General features: G+C 39.2%; 1 protein-coding gene and 2 long non-coding RNA genes across 8 annotated transcripts in view; 2 read left to right on the top strand and 1 right to left on the bottom strand.

Moving 5' to 3' along the window:
* LOC138015660 (uncharacterized) overlaps positions 1–1349 on the top strand; it is a 6190-nt gene extending 4841 nt beyond the window's left edge. The window contains exon 4 of the long non-coding RNA XR_011125599.1: positions 1–1349. This exon is cut by the window's left edge and continues 1089 nt beyond it. This is a non-coding gene — a long non-coding RNA (uncharacterized lncRNA).
* The window catches only part of LOC138016110 (uncharacterized), a 191567-nt gene that overhangs the window by 119104 nt on the left and 49963 nt on the right, over positions 1–22500 (bottom strand). The window lies entirely within an intron of this gene.
* Positions 10784–22500, top strand: part of LOC138016666 (uncharacterized) — a 16304-nt gene continuing 4587 nt past the window's right edge. Inside the window, exons 1-6 of one of the 6 annotated variants that reach the window (XR_011125857.1) lie at positions 10784–11122; positions 11628–11683; positions 13668–13749; positions 14989–15069; positions 19943–20075; positions 21475–21674. This is a non-coding gene — a long non-coding RNA (uncharacterized lncRNA). The other 5 variants (XR_011125858.1, XR_011125859.1, XR_011125860.1 and 2 more) reach the window with 5 other exon arrangements.

The following is a 22500-nucleotide window of genomic DNA, read 5'->3' as shown; positions in this document are numbered from 1 at the left end:
GACATTAACATATCAGGCCACTTTCCTTTGTCTTTGTCCTCTGAACCTCTCTTTTAAGCTGAATTTTAATATATTGAAAGTGGCCTATTATTACATTCAATTGGGAGAGTATGGGAAGTTGTTTCCGCTTCCCACCTCCCCTTGGTGCCAGCTTTTATGCATGTACATGTACTTTGGTATTCTATGGCACCTGCAATTTTGATCGTGTTAGTTGCTCTTTAGAGGGCAGGCTATAATTACATGTATTGTTTAAAAATGTAGCAGTATTTACACTTAATGTTATCTTTTTTGAACTGATACTATTCGTTGATATTTCATTCATATTCATTTAATTCTTCATTCAAACTGAATCTGATCTGGGGAAACTAATTCATGCAGTAGGCTTTTTCTGAGTTAAAGCCTCTTTTTCAAAGTGAATCCAAGTGCATAGCATTTACAAAGGTAACATTATTCGAATTTACTCTGAGCAAACCTCGAGCAAATCCTTCTTTTACTGCCAAGAGTCTCAAAGTCATGTTTACTGCTTGCATTTAAAAACTTGGCCTACTTTCTTTGCTTGGAACATATTTGGTTTGTAGCACTATTTTTCAGGGCATGTGTGATATTTTTTCATTGTTGCTATCGGCTGTAATTGATTACAGTTTGGTAGTTAAATTGAAAACTTTTTTTATAGGTGAAGTAATGTGATTTATGGATTTATTTGCTGATATTTTGAGCTGAAAGAGTGTCTTCTTTAGTTTTAAGTTTTTCTTTCTTAAATGAGGCTTAAGTTAAGTCTGTGGTTCAAGTGCCTTCTGGTTTTTGTCCAAACAAATCGTAAGCAAATTTGTTTATAATGCTCTGGATTAAGTAGTATTTGTTTGGTCCTAAAGGCGTTCAAATTTGCAGCATGTAATCTTGTCATTTAACTGGTGTCAGTTTAAACAAATCGAAATATAGACCAAAAAAAGGGTGAAGATAAAATTATTGACAGTTTTGATTTCCGGTCTTTGTGGCATTAAAACAGAGTATGTATAAAAACATTGTTATATTGTTATTTTAAGTGTATTTAATACCTAGTTTTGTTATTCCTCTATTGTATCATACCATTTCCTTCTAACCCCAACATTGAAAAGGAAATCAACAAGAACAAACGCTTTCTGTATTATCTTGTTGATAAGGGAGAGTGCGTACTTAGATTCGCTTTGAAACAGAGGCTTAAGTAAACTTTAACTCGAAAGTGTGCTCTTATTGATTCAATTATTTACCAATTATTCATTATTCATAATTATTGGTAAATCGTAAGTGCTGAAGTTGCGAAAAATGCCGCTAGGAATGTACATTAAATTCGAAATAAACAACGTGCCTAAGATGATGTCTTGTGTTGTCCTTAGGGTCGAGACCGCAAAGTTTTGGTGACTTCAATGGTTTTCCACATTCGGTTACAGCATGGACCTTTCCCACTTATATACGTTATACATTTACAACCCGCCTATTAATTTTTGCGCGATTTTATTTGCTACTGTACGTCACGTGGTGTGAACATCACGCAATAACCCTTGTCGGCAATAATTTTGCCGTTGAAAGAACAAAGCCGGCGAAAAAATTGGCGTGCAATGCGTACGTTTAGCGGAGCTCCGCGCGCTGAATGTGGGCGTGCGGAGCACCATGGGTAAGAAAATATGGAGCAAACGAATCGTCTACCTTCATGATGTCCTCGAAAACCCCAGCCGTGTCATCACTCGACTGATTTACAGGATTGATCCCCGAATGATGTATTAAATGCTCCTTTGAAGTGTTCAAAGGTGGTGAGAGCCTGTCCGAAGTCGTTCGTCGTTTTGCCACGTGAGAGACCTCTCACTGACGTTCAAGATGGTATCATATTCGTCCTGGGATTCCTTTGCATTCTGGAGTTCCTGGGGTGGTGACCAAAGGCCATACACTCTATAGCCAAACTGGTTTTTTGTGGAGGGTTCCCCGCACCTGGATGAGCCACCCCCTGATTTTAGGCCAGGACGATGCACAATTACGAGCGCTATTCAGGAAAGCCATTGGCTTCATCTCTTCAGGGGAACACCCCACACTCTATTCTGTAACTTGTTTTTCTGCCACTGCTCCCCATGGATTAGAATGTTCCTCCTGCAGCAAACCCTGGAAGATGCGCGTAGTAGATAAATGGTTTTAGAAATTCGGTTTGTTATTGGGTGTTTTTACAGTTCTTTTGCTTATTTTATGATTTTCGCTTTTATGATTTTTGTGTTTTCGCCAATTTTTTGATACTGTGGATTTTCTGAGTTGTTTGTTTTATACAATTTTTTTTTTTCGGTGAAGTGTGAAAAAAAGCGGGGATAAAGAACACAGGCAAGCGAAGCGTAGCAATGGGTATGCACCCTGCGAGAAGAGCCTCTCAAAAACTCACCTGAGGGTGAGAAAGAGAGGCTGCAGAAAACGTGTATAGTCTTTTAGGTCGCAGCAGTCCAACTTTCTGAGCTATTCACTCTGGTGAAACCGGTTTAGGCAACGCGCGGATCATATTTTTGACAAGGTCAAGGTCAAAATCGAGCCTTCAGTATGAAAATTAACATGGCGTCTTGAAGTGCGATGGAGACTTGGCCTGGGTTTGAAACTGTCTCCAAGCAACATACTTAATAAAGACTTAACATGATTTCTGCAGAGTTCTTTCTTTCTCATCGAGCTAAGAAAGGCTCAGCTAGCAGGGTGTGGGTACGAAACAATAACGCGCAAAAAATTGAAATAAAAAGGTTTTAAAAAAGATAAAGAAAATGTCACAAAATAATTTTAAAATGAACTATTAAAAATTTAGAGAACAAAGACTTGGAAAAGAACAAAGACAAATAGAAGAACTTGAACATTAAAAAAATGATCAGATAAGTAATATTTTAGAAAAAATGAGAGAAAACCCCAATTTCATAAAAAAAAAAGTAGTACGGAAATTGAAGAATTCTGTAAAATTGCTGGTATTGTACCACCAAAGTCGGAGAAGATGGAAAAGAAATAAAAAGTATCAGAAAAATCTGCATTAAAAGGTTGTCTAAAAGAGTTAAATTTGAATTGAAAAATGTTGACGTAAGTACAAAAGGAGTTAAAGTGGAAAATTAAAAATCAAATCAGTTTTATTGAATTAGAACCAGAAAAGAATAGAGGAAGGGGATGAATAAAGGGCACATGGAGAACGCAGTTGAGAAAAAAAGGGAAGAGGTGGACTGCAGATCATGAAAACAGGAGCCAGCGCCAGTGGCTAGCAGGCAAGAGTGGAAATAGCCTGTGGAGCACAAAAATATTAAAGTTGTAGTTAGTGTGGAAATGGTATTTAATTTTTTTTTTAAACAAAGACACTTAGAAACACAATATTTTATACATTTTGAAATTCAAAAGCTAATTATAACGAAATAAATGAAGATGATCTTTTATTAAAACATAATACAAAACAGTAACAGAAAAAGAAATTAATACAGAATTAGGACTGAGTAATCTCAAGTTTGAAAAAAATCCTTAGTTTTAAAATACATACGCATGAAATAAATCGTTTACCAAAATTTATTGCAGTAAAAAAGGAAGGGTGCCAATTCAATAAGTTAGGAATTCGAGTTGGGTTTTCCAGTTGGATTTTTGAGTTTAGCCTAAATATTGTTTTAGGTCTAATTAGGCCTAAGGTTAGCTCTTCTAAAAGGTTTTTTTTTTATTTTCAACAGTTACATTATAACCTTGGTCTGCATTTTACCCCTGGTCTGCAGTCTCCATTAATTTACAGTGACCAACTCGAAAATCCAACTCGAAATTCAACCCGAAAATCCAATTCGAAAATCCAACTCGAAATCCTAAGTCGGTTAAAAGGCAGTTATTAACATGCAAATCATTTGTTGTTTTAAATGGGCTATTTTTCGTCGTTTTTACCCAAAGGAAAATGGTGAAGAAAGAATAACAGATTTAAAATACAAAACAGATTTAGACTTTTCAGCCTAATAAGCTTTCCACTTGCTATTAAGGACATCCCAAAATTAGAAAAACCATGAAATTTTACCACCAATTAATTAATGTATTTGGATTAAATGAACATTGGAAGGGTACATGTTTTCCATTATATAACTCAATCAAAGAATTTACTGAAAATAACTCAATTGATTTATTATTTTTAACTGATTCTGAAGGAAAATGAGAAAATTTGCATTACTCATTCATTAAAAACGTTCCTAGACTGTTTGATTGCCAGATGAATTTTTTTAAAGAGATATTTTTAAAAAACACTTTGAATATTGTAAAGGAAATGGTCTTGCTGTTTTCAAACTAAATATTAAAAAAAAATTAATTTCCAAAATTATCAAAAAGAAGTCAAAAGTAATAAAAGTACCTTTAGTAATTTATGCAGATTCTGAATGTTTTACAGTGTTCCTTAACATTGTGAAGGAAACCCAAAAAAAAGCCATTCATCAATCCGGATTTTGTTTTTATGCTGTTGGTCCTTCTGGTATTAATTTTAAATTGATTCTTTATTCTGCAATCAGTAAAGATGACAATGTTGCTGATATCTTTGTTAAGTTTAAGAAAAGAAATACTTTTAAAAAAACAATGAAATTTACCAAGCAAGAGAGATGAAAAACTATTTGATGCTAGTTATGATTGCCATATTTGTGAAAAAGAGCTTTGGCGTCAACTCCAAAGAGTAAAAGGTAAGAAATCATTGTCATTTTACAGGGGCTCTTAGAGGGGCAGCACATAATTCATGCAATGTAAATAATAAAAACCAAAAATGACACCAGTTTTATCTCACAATCTTTCAAATTATGGAGTCTGGTGATGCATCCTTGATTTCCTCAGGTCTCCTAGATCTCTTTTTAATTAATAATGATTATATATCTTAATACAACTCAGTGAAGGTTAAAAAGGTTTCAGTCAACCTTAAAATAATCTCAATAGACCCTTTGCATAAATGGCGCCCAAATTTGAATAACAATACTTGATACATCCTTAGCTGACATTCATGAGAAAAATCCTTTTTTCTTGAAACATAAACACGAGGCTAAGGATGTATAAAGTATTGTTACTCAAATTTGGGCGCCATTTATGCAATTGGTCTATGTCTTCGTGAATCTCAGTATATCTTGGGAAATGTCTCTGTAAATATCACTATAACGTTGTAAGGCCCAGTTTATCTTTGTAAATATTGGCATATCTCATGACCTTTTTATACATCTTGGTAAAACCGTCAATATCAGTGTAAGCCTGTAAATCTCCTTTATTTGTTAGAGAATCACATTATATTTTGATATCCATAGGTGAATCTCAGTAAATCATGGCAAATTTAAAAAACTGAATCATTTTCGCTATATGTGTGTAAATATCATGTATATCTTAATAAATCCCAGTATATCTTGCTTTATTGTGTATAGCTCTGTATTTAGGAAACAGTACCTTGGAATATCATAATAACCTTACTACATCTTGAGCTCGTAAATCCAATCATGATCTTAAATCCCGTATGTCTCGGTAGATCTTAGTAAATCTCAGGATCTATTTGTCAGGAAATCCCAGTCAAATCTCAGTAAGTCATTTGGAAAATCCGCCAAAAACTCTTGGTAAATTGGCTACATCTTGCAAAATCTTAAAGGTTTCTCCTCTTTAATTATTTCAAGGTTTTTTAGGCAAAATCCTAATCTTACTGTCGTTATCCAGGTAAATTTCAGAACAACCTTGTAAATCTCAATTACAATAAGTTCTCAATTATGAATCTGACTTGTTTTAACAAACTGATTGAGTATACTAACTGGTGCTGTCTGTCTGTTGATATCATACAATAACTAGCTACAATATCTGGAAAATAGGCTAGGTAGGGGAAGGCAATTTGATTTGAGAAAGAAGGGTACGGCGTGTTCCTTACACTTACAGAAGTAAATAAGACGTAAGGCCCGTTTTTGTAGAGTTACGATCTTTCTTTGAAATTTCAAGGCACAATTACCCCAAGCACAAATACCATAAGTTAAGTAAGGGACAATTAATGAGTTGTACACTGAAAGTAAAACACGACGTGGGACATAATGTCGAATCTTGGCTATAATTCCTATCGACTTGCTGATTTTGTGGCAGATAGATTCTATGTGATATTTCCATGAAAGATTTGAATCAATCAGCAAGCCAAGGTATTTGAAATAATCTTTCATTTCAAGGTTTGCGAGGTGTTAGTCACGGAGTCGAGAATTCCAATCCTAGGTATGAAGGGCATATTCTTTTGCCGGGGACGAAAGATGACAAAGTTTGATTTTTTTATGTTCAAAGACAGTTTGTTGGCCTTAAGCCATTCGTTGAAGTTGCCAAGCTCGCGATTAACAAGAGACTCAAGGTCAGTGAGATCATTTGAGGCAGAAATCTTAGTACGTATTGCCAAATCGTAATATGTTGTCAAATAAATACTGTCAATGAACGAAATGGTGTATGAAATGAATCGTATACTGAACTGCAGATATGAAATCAAGTAAAGTTATGATCCTCGCATTTATGGACGTAACCCAGGGCGGTGGAGGGGCCTTTTTTTTCAAGTCTTGCTGGAGACCAAGCGGGTCTTTGTCTTGAAACGTCCCCCCACCGGAAAGCAGGGGCCCCCGACCCCGCTACAAAGATGCGCAATGACCAGGCGCATCTGGCCGTGCCATGGGTTTCGCTCCAGCGTCCCCATGGAGCGCTCTGCACATGGGAGAGGTGACAGACACTTTTTGGGCCAAAACTTCCCCTGGTTTTCAGCTGGGACCCACTAACCCCAAGAAGTAGTTGCAGAATTACAAGGCGCATCTCGTGATACCATTGGTTTCCTTGTAGCACCTCAGAGGAAGGCTTTGCGTTGGTGAGGAAAACGTTTTTTGGCCATAACTCCCCCCAGTTTTGTCCGGTCTTCCCCATATTCCGTTGGCTTCATCTTCTAGGCCGTACGCAGGTGGGTGCCAAGTTTCAGCTTCGTAGCTCAAATCCGAGGGTCAAATTTCACGACCACTACTCCAGTCGACTCCTAAAGAGCCTCAAATCCTGTGTAGGAGTAAAACCACTACCAGATCTGCACAGCAGATCACCCAAAAATCTTATTTCAGGTTCCCATGGAGACATCCCATAATACCATACACCGTTGGAAAGGTCTCAACGAGATCTATCACGTGACGAGATATGGGCATCCTGTGTTGAGGTGGGCGCCCTGTGCACAGTCTTTTGTCCTTAACATTCCTACGTTTTATTCCCTTGGGACCCCATTCCTCATGCGCCTAGACCCTATTGCCCAACAACTTTTCGCACCAGTTTCGACCCGGGGCGAATCGACCTGTGAACGCCAGAGACCCAAGAACACCCCTGTTTTGACACGAAAATGGCCCCCCGGACTTTGCTTTACGCTCATCAGACGCGCCCTCCGGAGACCCTCCTCACGGTGCCCTTGGATTGGCCAAATTCCAAATCCCAGAGGAGTTATCCTCGAAAAACTTGTTTTTCTTTTTTGGGCCTAACTCCTCCCGGTTGGGTCCGGGGGACCCAAGACCGCTCCAGAAAGATTCCTCAGGAGATGGCCCATCTCATGGTAAGGTCCGTTTCACTTTTAACGGCCTCTGGAAGACTGTACACACATGAGGAAAAGTGGTTTTCGGGTTTAACTCCCCTCAGTTTTGAGTGTGGTCTCTCTAACCCCAAGAAGTAGTTGCAGAATCACAAGGCGCATCTCGTGATACCATTGGTTTCCTTGTTGCACCTCACAGGATGGCTTTGCGTTAGTAAGAAAAACGTTTTTTGCCCATAACTCCCCCCGGTTTTGTCCGGTCTCCCCCATATTCTCTTGGCCTTACCTTCTTGGCCGTACACAGGTGCGTGCCAAGTTTCAGCTTCGTAGCTCAAATCCAACGGTCAAATTTCACGACCACCTCTCCAGTCGACTCTTGAAGAGCCTCAAATCCTGAGTAGGAGTTAATCTACCACTGGATCTGCACGGCCAAATCATGGAAAAAGCTTATTTCAGGTTGCCATGGAGATATCCCATAATACCATACACCGTTGGAAAGGTCTCAACGAGATCTATCACGTGACGAAATATGGGCATCCTGTGTTGAGGTGGGCGCCCTCTGCACAGTCTTTTGTCTTTAACATTCCTACGTTTTATTCCCTTGGGACCCCATTCCTCATGCGCCTAGACCCTATTGCCCAACAACTTTTCGCACCAGTTTCGACCCGGGGCGAATTGACCTGTGGACGCCAGAGGCCCAAGAACACCCCTGTTTTGACATGAAAATGGCCCCCCGGACTTTGCTTTACGCTCATCAGACGCGCCCTTCGGAGACCCTCCTCACGGTGCTCTTGGATTGGCCAAATTCCAAATCCCGGGGGACTTATCCTGGAAAAACTTGTTTTTCTTTTTTGGGCCTAACTCCCCCCGGTTGGGTCCGGGGGACCCAAGACCGCTCCAGAAAGATTCCTCAGGAGATGGCCCATCTCGTGGTAAGGTCCGTTTCACTTTTAACGGCCTCTGGAAGACTGTACACACATGAGGAAAAGTGGTTTTTCGGGTTTAACTCCCCTCAGTTTTGAGTGTGGTCTCTCTAACCCCAAGAAGTAGTTGCAGAATCACAAGGCGCATCTCGTGATACCATTGGTTTCCTTGTAGCACCTCACAGGATGGCTTTGCGTAAGTAAGAAAAACGTTTTTTGGCCATAACTCCCCCCGGTTTTGTCCGGTCTCCCCCATATTCTCTTGGCCTTACCTTCTAGGCCGTACACAGGTGCGTGCCAAGTTTCAGCTTCGTAGCTCAAATCCAACGGTCAAATTTCACGACCACCTCTCCAGTCGACTCTTGAAGAGCCTCAAATCCTGTGTAGGAGTTAATCTACCACTGGATCTGCACGGCCAAATCATGGAAAAAGCTTATTTCAGGTTGCCATGGAGATATCCCATAATACCATACACCGTTGGAAAGGTCTCAACGAGATCTATCACGTGACGAAATATGGGCATCCTGTGTTGAGGTGGGCACCCTGTGCACAGTCTTTTGTCTTTAACATTCCTACGTTTTATTCACTTGGGACCCCATTCCTCATGCGCCTAGACCCTATTGCCCAACAACTTTTCGCACCAGTTTCGACCCGGGGCGAATCGACCTGTGGACCTCAGAGGCCAAAGAGCACCCCTGTTTTGACACGAAAATGGCCCCCCGGATTTTGCTTTATGCTCATCAGACGCGCCCTCCAGAGACCCTTCTCACGGTGCCCTTGGATTGGCCAAATTCCAAATCCCGGGGGAGTTATCCTCGAAAAACTTGTTTTTCGTTTTCGGGCCTAACTCTCCACGTTTGGGTCTGGGTTACCCGAGACCGCGCCAGGAAGATTCCTCAGGAGATGGCCCATCTCGTGGTAAGGTCCGTTTCACTTTTAACGGCCTCTGGAAGACTGTACACACGTGAGGAAAAGTGGTTTTTAGGGTCTAACTTCCCCCGGTTTTGAGTGTGGTCTCCCTAATCCTAATCATGGCGCATCTCATGGTACCATTGGTTACTTTCTAGCACGCCCAGGGAAAGTCCTGCATACGTAAGAAAAGACAGTTTTTGGCGATATTTCCTTCCCGGAAATAGGTACTCCCCCGTAACCTCCAGAAGTTCTTGCAGAATTTGATGGCGAATCTCGTGGCACCATTGGTTTCTCTCTAGCACGTCAGGGGAAGGCCCTGTATACGTGAGAGAAGGCAGTTTTTTTTGGTGATATCTCCCCCCCCGGAAATAGCTATTGCCCCCCTTAACCCCGAGAAGTTATTGCAGCATTTGATGGCGCATCCATTGGTTTCTCTCTAGCACGTCAGGGGAAGGCCCTGCATGCGTGAGCAAAACCACTTTTTCTCACGAGTTGAGATAGCTTGAAATAAGAGTAAAATATCAATGTCAATTTTTGTGGTAATGACAGAGACCTTAAGAGACCTTAAGATAGGTATATATATATCGTCCGCCTGTGAATCATCGTTCTGGTTGGGAAAAACATGGGCCCAGGATGACCACTTAATTCCCATTCGCTATCTAGATTGGCCATGTAACCAGCATGGTTGCTCTGATAGTGTAGTGGTGATCACATCCAACCGGTAATCAGGGAGACGTGGGTTCAAATCCCGCTCAGGGCATAAAACGTTTTTCTCCCAATGAAAATGTCATCTAGGAGTTGTCCGTCCTTGGTCCCTTCAAACTATATATATATATATTTGTCGCATATTTCCAAGATTTGACTGTAATCAAAGTTAACACAGCGACACTGTGCCATGCCCCCTGCTTGTGCAAGGGGAAGAAACGAACCACTTAAATTTTATTTGAGGTGAAAAATGAACGGTCCTTCCTGACATCTCAATGACCTACGTGGTGGCGCAACTCACCAACTTCGCAAAGCTTGAGAGCGGAATTCCCTAGATCAGTTGCATGGGAGGACTTGCACCGGGCCCAAACCCACTTTACGCTGCCGCGCATTGATGCAAACCTTGGAACCCTCCTAAGAGGCCTCTTACCGATCCTGACAAAACGTTCTGGTGAACGGCTATATATTACGCTCGACGCAGACGTTCCTTTCATTGTGGTAACAAAAAATTGATCAAAGGCTGTTGATAAGCAATTTATAGCGCATGCACAAATCGGTTTTGATCGGACACAATTTAACAATGGTTGACTGACATATTTAAAGTATCTTTATTTAAAAAAACGCACCGACTTGTGGCGTCACGTAAAACCGATTATTAAAGGGAGTGCAGACACATTGTATTCATCAGCATGCAATCGATTCAAAAAAGTATGCGCCTTGAATCGAGACTTTAAGTCATCTGATTTATTGTAATACATGTCAAGAGCAGTCAGGCTTAAAAACGCTTTTATTTTGTGCGAGGTATTACAACACGTTTCTTGCGTTTTCATTTGTACGGAATTCTCGAATTTCAGAATTGAATTACTTCCAGACGAGTGGTGAATTTTCGAGTTTATGACGATACGCGAGGATCTCTTGTCTCCTCTGGAAAGTCACATCGCTATAAACTTTGAATAGCAATCTGTATACATGTTGAATATCTGTTGGCACAATGTTTAACGTTCCTTCAGCAAACACATACAGATCCTATACCAAAGCAGGGGAACGACAGTTGAAAGTAAGTAATTTTAAAGGGATAGGATAGCTTGAGGAAAGCTTATGCCCTTGTCTAGAAAGGTCACTTAGCATACCAGTGAACAAATTTGTTCAACTTTGTTCTCTGTTTTGGCCCTAACCAAGCACAAACCACGCGATTTTTCTAAAAGAAAGCCAATCAATAGTTTCGATTAATTTATTCAAAATTCAGTTGAGAACCGAGGACAACAGATTGTGCATGGTACGTCACGGTCAAGTTAACATGAAGTGCGACAGTACTGTTCTCTCTCCGGGTTTCATAAGCAGTTCATCTATATGAACTATGTTTACACAAACAAACAAACAAAAACAAAACCTTAATTTTTTTTTTCCGGCAATTAAGAAAAGCAACCCCAACAACGATAATAACAATTCTGTATTAATATAAAAGGCATTGGGAAAAAAAAATAATAACCACGATAATCTAGACTAATGAAACATTTCAGCGGGTTAAGAGATGAGATTTTCCAATAATCTTTATTCTACAGGCTTATTTCTTGAGGTGCCTGCAGTTTCAACACTTTGGAGAGGATTGAAATAACAGGTAAGAAAGGTAGAATGTCTGTAGGTGATACATATGATTCAAGTCACCCCATGCAAAACTTAGACAGGAAGAAAGTGCAATACAAGGGAGCTAATGGCGCCATTTTTCCTCTCCCTGTACTCTCTGACTGCTGATCGTTTATTTATTTTGGTAAAGTAAACTGGTAATGAGGAATGGACGCTTTTATGGCCAATTTTAGAAAATTGAGATGTTTTGTAAGTCTTACACGTAAGTCAAATCTCGTTCAGTTTTGTAAGTCATTACTTAGAGGCCACGACCAAACGAAACATCCGTTCTTAAACGAAGGCGACGGAAACATAAAGCCGAATGTCAACCTTCCAGATTCAACAGAAGTCTAGTAACAAAATCTCATTGCTCTTTAGTTTATTTAGTTACATGCATCTTTTGCTTTCAAAAACACGGCGGACTACTCTATCTCTCTCCGCGAAGTCAATGACAACAAAACTGCTTCCCGCGAGACGAGGGAAACTCGCGCGAGGTGTTTTCTTGTAAAGTCCATGTGTCATAGTCACTTGAGTAAAATGAAACAAACGATAAAAACAAAGAATGCGACGGAAAATGCCGCAAGCACTGTATGTCCCCATTAACTTATCTCCAATTGATTATGGAGTCATTAAACACTCCTAATTTTAAGCATTGAACCATTTTACGACCTTTTACGGGCACCTCATATCAAAACACGATATCATGCGGTGATGTTGAATCATTCGCTGAAAGGTATGTTGTTGTTCATCTCTGTTTTCGCTTTCTATGGTTCTTTTCATTTTACTCATATATTCTCTGTATATCTAACGCAGAGAGAGATATGCCTTTCGCATGATTTAGTGTGAATACTTAGCATAGCATGTAAAGACAAACTTATTAGACTTATTGTGTAGCGTGGAGAACTTAGGATTCAATCAGTACAATCAAATGACCCTTGTAAAACTAAAAAGAGAAAGATTTTTCCCTATGAAGCGATCGAAAGAAATACTTGCTATCTGAATTCTTTATCTGCATGCACTGATGCATGCCGTATAAATTAAAATGGTTAAAATGGCGCAAAACTCATCATTGAAATGGCGTTGTATCTGCTCAACGGTTTTGAACATTTTCCTCTGAATTAAACATTCAGGGGAAAATGTTCAAAACCGTTATGAAAATTGCCATAAGATCATGTGGATGAAATGTAGCAAGTATTTTCATGACTGTTTGAAAGCACCGTTTTGTGCTAATACCTCATGCCGGATGCAAAGGTCTGCAAAGGGTCATTGCTGCAGCTCGGCGTAGACAATTGTCTCGGCGCCGTTCTCATCTTTGCTAGACAATTATTAGCTGCCTGTTTGTTTTTTTTTGGGAACTAGAATTCTTTTCGATGAACCGGTTACGACTGAATTTACTGACATACAAAATTAAAGAAAAATAGTTAGCACGTGATACGTGATAGACAAAACAAAGGGAGAAGATCGTTTTCGTGTAGACAAACCGCCTAAGATGCCAACTTAATGCCCAGTTTTAAGGTCCCAATTGAAGTAAAAGTCAAGTGAAGTAAAAGTCAAGGTACTCATGCAAATGCAATACACAAAGAATCTTAACCTCAAGAGATTTGATTTGGGTACAACATTGCGTTAGCCGAATTGGTCTTTTGTCTTCTGAAAGTAAACTTCTCAAATAACAAGAAGTTAAAGGTTCTCATCAGCTGACGACCAAGAAATGGTATGGTTGCCCATGATTTTGCTGCAAACTATCTTAGAGAGGTCCGTGAAAAGTAAAAGAAAGAAGAGGACATTTCATTGCGTGTTGGAAGGTGTCATTTGACTCTTAAAAAAGCCTTTGTAAGATGTAGTTGAAATCTAATATAGTGGGCTTGTGGCAGTAGTTCTTCGAATATTTAAAAACGTAAACCCCATGATATCGGTGGCAACTTTATTACTACTTTGGTTTTTAGTGTTAATTTTCATTTATCGATTCTGTTTCTCCACAGGTAACTGAAAGGCTACCCTGCCGTGGTAAAAATATAGACCCTCTCCCAGACTGATGTGAACCTTTTGGCATTCTGATATGATGTGAGTCCCCACTAAGTTATCTGCGACCGTAGGGTCATTTTACTCTTATCGGAATGTTTATTCAGATGTGCACAACAACGTGGTAATACGAAATGCAATTGTCATCCCAGGCAATTTTGTTAATGTTAGTTTTCAGTAAATGGGTTCTACTAAAGGTTTTGGCTTTAAAGTGAAAATTGGACCAAACAAAAATATCCTCTACCTCTATATAGGACGGACGCAAGGAGAAAATTAGGCAAAAAAATTCTGAGCTGTCTAGATTTAACACTTTTGACAAATTCTCATTGCGCATTTTTTCTATTTTTTTTTTCAAAAATAATGTTCTCTCTCGGCAGAGTCATTAGACAATATCCGACCTACTTCCCGCCGAAATCATGACGAAAAAAATGCGCGCGAAATATTGTCTTGTGGCGTCTACAATAGTGAAAATGGGAGTATCTGACAAACATCTGCCAAAAAAGTAATTAAGCGGGAAAGAGTTTTCGGGAATCTTTTGAAAAAGCGATATGATGTGTGTACCCATTAACTTACTGCAAATAGAGTCGTGATTATGGGGTCTCAGTTACACTCCTCGTAGCCTGAGGCTAATAGATTCAACTTGCGAAAACGTCATGCCAAAGTAATGTTCTAGACAAAGTATGGCCATATTGTACCTTTTTTTCAACTTGATCCATATGACTGCGTAAAGGATAAGCTAGCAAACTCGATATAATGTCATTACAAACTCTTATGAAAAGTCAGTGTTTGAACGTTTAGATTTCTCGCACTATCAGTGAGTGCGGGGGTTGTTTTGCTAAGCGGTTAACAATATTTATTGCTGCACGGCTGTCTTTGAAAGAAAACGACTTAAATAAGAGAAAAACGGTAGCATAAACGAACTTAAAGAAGATGCCTACTATTCAGCAAACTAATCTTAAAAGGGTCAGTTAAGGTTAAAAGAAAGAAAAAAGTCTTTTATTACCTATTGTCACTAGTTTTTGTTTGACTTCTGAAAATGCTGTATTAAGATACGTACTTTTTCCTCCTATTTGAAAAGTCTATGCAGTCATTGTATTATTGTGAATTAGCCGCAGCATCGTAGTGCTCAGAAAAATGCTATTCTCGGTTTGAAACAACTGTGCTTCGATAGGTCGTTGGAGAACAAAACTTTCTTTGATAATGTGCCTTTTAGTTTGTTCCTCGCAGTCGGTTACTTTTATTTTGAGACCAAACATCATGTAAAACAGGTTCTTTTCTTAGGTGGGGAAACGAGAAACTGGCACGATTATCAAGGACGTGAAAAACGTGTTGCTTTATTTAAGAATCCAAAAATCCATTAAGGTAAGTACAAATGTTGTTGTTTTAGAATATCAAAAGATCAAGTTGTCGTCTCAAGATACTGAGCTCCATTCCCTTTTTGAAGTATGATAAGGGTTTCTTGAATGGGTATTGCAGTGCTTTGATAAGTCGTTTCAGAAAGAAAGTTCCATTGATAATTTGCTGCCTCACTTGTAATACACAGTTGCTTTTTTAGATCTTTAGACCAAAAATTCAAACAGATACTTTTCTTTGGTGGGACCTGAGAATCTGACAGCATTAGCAACTCTTAAATCTACGTGATAAGACTGTCACTTAAATGGCCTTATACGTGAATGAATTTCGTAGCTACTTGTCTGAAGATAAATGGATACCTTGCCTCAAAGCATCATACTTCACGTTTTCTCATATTTACCCTACAAATTTGTTCGAAGAACCGCTTCTCTAGTGTGCAAGGCTTGGCTGCAAATTTCTTACGACAAAACTCTGATTAAGTACGCAAGAAATCACGAATTCTCCGTTGTAAAAGCACAGAACACATCAAAGGAGACAGTGGATAACTTTCTCATAGCAGTCCAATGGAGGCCTAGTCTATTCCGCTCTATTGATTTAAGTGGCGCAAAAACAACCTGGGCAACATTCTGCAAAATAGTGGAAAACTGTGCTGGACTGACAGTTCTTAACATGGCAAAAATGAAAGGTGAACTTTCTAAATATCCAGTTATTCGAGCTGTTAACATTGCGGAGCTCAACTTGAGCCAAACAATGTTGGATGACAGCCATCTAGTTTTTGTTACCGGAAGCATACCCTCGTTAGGAATATTAAACGTAGGCGGCTGTGAAAATTTGACTTACAGAGGAATTAGCAATGCCTCTTTTTCGTCCTTGCGTTTTCTTAGACTAGCTTTTTGTAAGGTGGGTGTTGAGTCCATCATTTGTGCCATTCAAAAGCACGAGATTTTCGCGATGTGCGTGGAGGGAATATCACTAAGCAAAGAGGACATCGCACGTTTGGTTGATCTCTTTCCAGACATAGCCGAGGTTGGTGTTCCCTCTTTATGTGGTTTGCCACGGTTAGCTGTTTCTTACCGAGCACTGGCGTCTCTTTGCTTTTATTGCCGCTCATCACCCCAGTCTACAGTATTGACCGTCAAAGAAAGTATTGATGGAAGCTGGATGGAACTTTAAAAAAACTACTAAAAGAACTGGTATTGCTAACCTAACCTTGAAAAGCTTCGAATTTAGAAGGAACACCGACGGCAACGAGAACGTCATGAATTTCGCTACCGTCAAAGTATTTGATCTTTTTGTTTTGATTCATAAACTGTGCCCTTTACTTCAGCTATGCGTTTTTCCCTCTGATGTCAAAATGTCCATTTTTCTTACTTTTTCATCGCATTTGCCACCATTTTCCTTGCCCAGTGTTATGATCTGAAAAAAACTTTTCAATGGTGGGTATCCGTAGACATTGAAAATGTCAATTCTCGTAAAATCTATTATCATGTTGTCCCTGGATATCTTATTGTATTGAACTGATTGATTTCATCTTCGCATGCTAATTTAAACTACAAGTTAATTTACGATCTTCACGGCATAACTATAAAGAAAATTCCAAGACTTTCCAAACCTGAGTAAAACGAAATCACGAATAACACGTTTCCCCAATAGTAAAAATCACTCAATTGCGAGGACATTTTACGAGGGACTCAAAAATGTCCCCAGATTCTGAACAGACCCCACAGTTCCCCAAGACTGTGCATAGGTGAACCTATATGGCATTTACGGGTCAAAACTTGCGTCAGTTAAACACAATAAGATATGCAGGCGCCATTTTCTTGGTTGTATGAATCGTGCCACTCTGGTTTAGGGGCCGACCATTTAACTCTTGAGAGGGGAGGGTGGGTGGGTGATTTCTGGTCAGCAATTTTTTTTTCTAGCAAACTGAGATATGTCCAGGTGCGTCCTAATTAGACGCACGCGGATTTCAATAAGCGTCACGAAGTGTCCCCTTGCTCTTCTAGCCAACCATCACTTGTGTCTCAGAATACAAACAATTTATGTCACAAAGTGTCCCCCAAAGGCTGCTCTTTAAGTGAAGATTAACTGCTGCATTTACCCAAAGCTAAAAATAACGCTAACCTTTACCCTTACCTTATTGTTGAAAATAGGTAGCAAATGCTTAGACTTAAATTGGGACACTTTTTTTTTCCCACCTAAATGCTCTGCAGGATATATTTTTTTCTCTCCTCATTTGTCTGCAGGCTTTTTTTTCCTCAAAAAAGTGTCGTGTTTACATTTACAGAGTGTATTTACATTTACATTGTGGTTATTGCAGTAATAGTTCTAATATATGGAGCTGCAAAACCTTAAAATCAAAGCTATACAAAATCATTCTTGTATAGCGACATGTTTTCGGAATGTCATTCTTTAGAATCATTTAATATTACCTAATAACAATATTCTCATGTTATAAAGTGATGCTCCAAAGGTAGATTTGAAAATGTTTAGCTTCTTAATTAAAAAAAAAAAAGGTAAAAATAGCAAAAAGCAGTTCAGAATGCTCATAGCATGGTAATTACTACTAGAAGCATTAGTTACAATTTAAAAGTGGACTGAAATCTCCAAAACAAATGTGAAAGCAGAATTAAAGTTAGTTGATCATGGTCTAATTTGAAAAATAGCTCTAGTATTGCAAAAACCTTATAATTATTTCAATAGAAAGTAATTACTTGAAAATGCTTCAGTTGAAAAGATTGAAAACGAACAAATTATTTTTCTATGTCTAATAAGACTTGATTCTTCAAATAGAAAAATTTACCTCCATTACTGCTTGTGAGTTTGGATACAGTGCGAGCCAGCAAGCCAGAAATCCCTGATTCCATTATAAGGGCAAACCGCAAGCTACCTAAGCCAACTGTAGGCTAACCAGAGTGTTATTTAGGCCAATCAATGTCACTTTGTTATTTTATGACTTGGTGCCATGTGAACTGAGCAAGCAAGAAATCCCTTATCCCATTATAAGGGCAAACCGCAAGCTACCTAAGCTAACTGTAGGCTAACCAGAGTGTTATTTAGGCCAATCAATGTCACTTTGTTATTTTAATAGGCTAACCAGAGTAGCTTGCTGGCTTGCAGATTATCTGGAATGGTTGCACTTTTGCTGGGATTTCGTAAAGCCCCCCAGGAATGATGAAATAGCTTTGCAACATTTTTTTTTTCTTGCTTGCAGCAGTGCAAGAATTTTTTTCTATTTCATTTGTGATGCCTGCATTTTTTTTCTTCCAACAAGCCCTTGCAGGAAATTTTTTTTCAAAGTCACCCACCCCCCTTCCTCCCCCCCTCAAGAGTTAAATGGTCGGCCCCTTTGTTGGCGTCTGTGCTTCGTGGGTGAACTATATCGCTTTGAACCAAAATATCCCTTAGTATTAAGCGTTATTAACAGGGAATTGAGTGGCATAATCCGTTCCAAATTTCATTTATTCTGCTTGCCGGACCTGGTTTCAAGGATGGTGGAGTTTAGTTTTTAGATCTTATTTATGTGATCGATAATCGTACTAATTAGTTCTCTGTATCTCATAGAAGTAAAGGGCCCGTTGATGTGAAGCGGTAAAGCTGCAGGCTTATACCTAAGGTCGCGGTTATTATCTGTTTTCTTTCCTGAAATTTTGGTTCCGTATAAGGAAAGTAGTGTTATAGCCTCGTAACAATGCATCAACCTGAATTGCCAGGACAATTATTTTTTTAAAAAACGCGTTCTCCCGCGATTATCAGTTTATTTCTTGATCTCTAGTTAAGACAGTTAACAAATATCCGATCAAATTCTTGCAGCCTCGCTATTGTCTCACACAAAAAGGGCAATCCTTGCAAATGTTGTCACCGGTGATCGACCTTAATAACAGCTCGTTTTACATGTACAGGTTGTAATTTATAATTGTCGTTGCATCCAGTTTTTGGCATACTAACTCTGCTTCCAAGAATGATTCTTCTTCCTTTTTCGTTAGCTCGAGGGGTCTTTTTAAATCCTTATGAAATTGTATATTATCCAAACACATATAACCTCTCTCAAATCTCCACTACTGCTTAGGAAGCAACCATTTGAGCGGTGAAGCTCACTGATCATGGTTTAATTAGGTGACTGTGGTGGAGATTACTGCTTGTGGCTTGTCAGGCTATTCTTGGGTTGCACGTGACGTCACAAAAAGAAACTACAAAACTAAAGAGCCTTTTGAGTTTTTGTCTTGATCAGCTATAAGAGTTTTTAAAAATATATCTGTTTGCATGTTTTCAGCTCGGTACCGTGCTTCGTTTCGAAAATAGAGCAGTTTGAATTTCAGAGTTTTTCACAGTGCGTGACATGTTGACAGCTTTCGAAAAACATGCCAGTTGCATAAAAACATCTATTTCCCTCGTGTTTTTGTGGCCTAAACAGCCAATATACTAGGAGACGTGTCTATACGAATGTTTTCTAGCTCATTATATTATTGTGCAGAAAGTGTTAAAGACAGCCAAACTCCAGATGTTTCTACAGGTTTCCGGCCGCTGTGTTGATGTACTTCAGCAGTACACCAACATGGCGCCTCCGTACTAAACTCTACAAATTTGAGTAATAAATTTCGCCGAATAACTCAAGTACGGAACATCGCACAGCACTGAGACTTGGACCCGTTGTTTATTTATTCCTCTTCTATAACATTTCCATTTCTTGACTCAATTTCGTAAGTGGTAAGCGATTTATGTTTTCACTTGCGCGACGTGCAACCCAAGAATATAGTTTAAGTTCTCGCTCTAGCTAGTTATCTTGGCTCAGATATTTCCTTTGCCAATCTTCCCAAAGTGTTGGCGGGAAATCTCGCTCGACGGGGAGCGTGACTTACATGGCCTTGTCATGTTGCCTTAGCTGCTGAGTTTACACAAATCTATCGGTCGATGAAGTTCAACGTCTGAGTGAAGCCAGCCAAACCTTTGAGACCTCTGTAACCTGAAACCTCTGTACCTCTGAAATGGCGGGAAGGAAAAGTTGTTTACAATTTGTGAGTAAAAGTTGAAACCTTGAAAAGTTATAGTATTTACTATTCTCCACTTGATAGAGTATTATTAGTATGGGTTATCAATTGGTGAATAACAGTAATTTAACTGAATGCAGTGCAATTTGGTCTGAAATCATAAGTGTGATTTCGAAATCAAACCAGCGCTAAGCGCGAATTCGATTTGAAATCACAAGTATGATCTCAGACCAAAATTGCACGACACATAGTTCCATTACCACTTTATTACATCCATTTAGATATCACACAATAATTATTTAATCGCTAAAATACAGGATTTTAGACAGTGCCAAAATTTTATTGATCCAGTCGGGAACAAAAGTTGCAAAATTGGCCACACAATGATTTTCTTTGTCTTTCATTTTCCTGCAATTTGATTGGTTACCTTAAACAAGCCTTGAAATCTGATTGGTTGTTTTGTTTTAGTGGCCCATTCTCATTGGCTGGGGAAATGGAGCGATGTAGAGCGAAAAAAATCCGATTTGGGAATAAATCGCACTGCTGAGAGCCAATCACATTGCAACGTGCACCAGTGATTTCTAAATGGGTGTAATAAAGAGTGAAATTAGGAAATAATTTCTCGCGCGTTTTGTCCAAAATAAAATACTGAATTTGCAGAGCCTTCAGGCGAGGGAAATAATTTGACTTTGGAGAAAACGCAAGTGAAATTATTCCCTAATTTCACGAGTACACCATTTGATTAACTATTAACATCATGGGTTACAAATTACGTTCGTAAGACGCGGGTTTTTTTCAAACCTGGACGCCATTTTGGCACTGTAGCAAAAATTGCCACAGCAACAGTAATTCACATGTGAAATTATAAATTAACGCTGAAAATTTGCGCCAAAATTAAGGAGTAATTTGTCACCCACGTTATTTTAGGTACAATTTGCTCAATTTTTTGGTCAACTAGTACTCGGATACAACAGCCGTAACCACCGAACTCACTTTTAATCCTTTTCTCAACGAAAAAGTTGCGCAGTTGATAATTAGGAATATATGTCACATCGCCAATCGTCATTAAATCTGATCTTTTACAAGTTTTTGCTTTAGAAGAGAATGACAAAACCAACAGCAGAATGGGCACAAACAGACGATAATACCGAACTTTTCAGCTTTCAGATGGAAATTGTGAAAACAAATTTTGACACTAAAAAAGTGCTGATATCGTCTTTTCATAATCTTCTTTAGCTAAAGCTGCTTCGTTTCGCTTGCTGGCATGCCTAAAAGATGAATGGTGGTTTCTGAAGCGTTCTTTAAAATTAGTTGCTAGTCCAACGTATGATTCAGTCGTTGTGTCAGTGGAGGTGACAATGTCTTGATAGATACATTAGTTTGGAGGCGTTTACCATCAAGCGGACATTCTGGTTTTCTTTCGCAGTTACATGTGTCATGCTGTTCTCCAGGTGTTTGGGTGGTGTATGCTGAAAGAACTCTTTTGTTGTGGGATCCAATTATTGTTTTCATGTTTGGCATGCAAGATTAGCTCAGTTTCAGTGTGTGCCAATTGAAGATCTTGTTCAATGGATGGTTCTTGGGGAAGCATTTGTCAACGATGAGAACCGGAAACTTCTTTCCCAGGTTTGATCCTTTACTGTCATCTTGTATGTTAAACTCGTCCCAGTCTTCCCCTTACTGCGATTCCAAAATGGTGGCCTCGCACCAACGTTCGTCGCGAATTTTGCCGCTGTTCTTGACCTACACTACAACCTTCAGTTGAGACAGCATAACTAGCGATGAGTTGAACCAAATTGCGGCTTAGAACCGAGTATTTTGATGAGATTTTCAGTTTGTGACGTAAATGCCATCAATTTTGAAAGTTAAAGGTGCGTCTTACAACCGATTGCGCCTCGTATCCGAAAAACGTCGGTAAGTAATACAAACTGGCAATAATTATTATTTATAATGCGCCGATCAAATCGAAACTTAACAAAAAATGTCTTCAAAAGTTGGGGACAGACAGACAAATCTGACGACAGGGTAGGGCATTTGGACACTACTTTCGTCCAAGGGGGCGGGAATTTGAACAGTCCATTCTTCAAAAGTTTAAATGCCGTGGTTTGCCCGGAAAAAGGGGGGAGGGGATGTTGAAGTTTCCAGTTGATCGGCGCTTTACTGGAAAGGAACAAAACCTAAATAAGACAACAACAAAAAAAAAACAAAAAAAAAAAGAAGCAAAAGAGCATTCGTGTGCTATATTTATTAGCTAACACCAGTTGAAACGTGATCAGTAAGTTTACTGTTTTCTGGTGTTTTTCAATTTAGGCCAGTTACTACTACAGAGAAGCCTATTGGATGACACAATAGTTATTATTTATACCTAATCCGCACGGCCTTAACAAAAGGCATGAACTCCACTCCAAAAATCGCATTAACCACGGCAACTAATTAGAACTTTTCACATGTT

Source organism: Montipora capricornis, chromosome 9 (genome assembly GCF_036669925.1).
Source record: "Montipora capricornis isolate CH-2021 chromosome 9, ASM3666992v2, whole genome shotgun sequence".
Taxonomy (NCBI): domain Eukaryota; kingdom Metazoa; phylum Cnidaria; class Anthozoa; order Scleractinia; family Acroporidae; genus Montipora; species Montipora capricornis.
Note: the sequence above shows the minus strand (reverse complement) of the source record. Positions and strands in the feature narration are given on the sequence as shown.